The 304-nt window shown below is 34.9% G+C and overlaps 1 protein-coding gene across 1 annotated transcript in view; it reads left to right on the top strand.

The window, feature by feature from the left end:
* LOC119589339 (zinc finger protein 236-like) overlaps nt 1-304 on the top strand; it is a gene marked incomplete in the record, with an annotated part of 34,598 nt that overhangs the window by 18,528 nt on the left and 15,766 nt on the right.

Raw genomic sequence — 304 nt, 5'->3', positions numbered from 1 at the left:
ACTTTGTAGCAATGATTTTGTCAGTGTTGAGTGACTCTCTTGCAGAGTAATATTACTAGTTTCTGTCTTGTGTACCCTCTTTTTTCAACAGTATGTTGTGTTTTGTGGAGTTCACTTTTTAGTATTTCTTAATATTTTGCAACTTAGATATTCCATCTTTTGGTTATATGAAAGTTTTGATAGACTGACTTTGTAGTATAGTGTTAATACTAGCTCATACATTACTGTAGGGCAACAGTTCACTCCCATCCACTTTCTTAAACCTCCTATACTTCCATGCCCCTCCGACATCAGATGTTTCATT

Source organism: Penaeus monodon, chromosome 25, assembly GCF_015228065.2.
Source record: "Penaeus monodon isolate SGIC_2016 chromosome 25, NSTDA_Pmon_1, whole genome shotgun sequence".
Taxonomy (NCBI): domain Eukaryota; kingdom Metazoa; phylum Arthropoda; class Malacostraca; order Decapoda; family Penaeidae; genus Penaeus; species Penaeus monodon.
The sequence above is the reverse complement of the archived record's forward strand: the minus strand, read 5'-3'. Positions and strand labels throughout refer to the sequence as shown.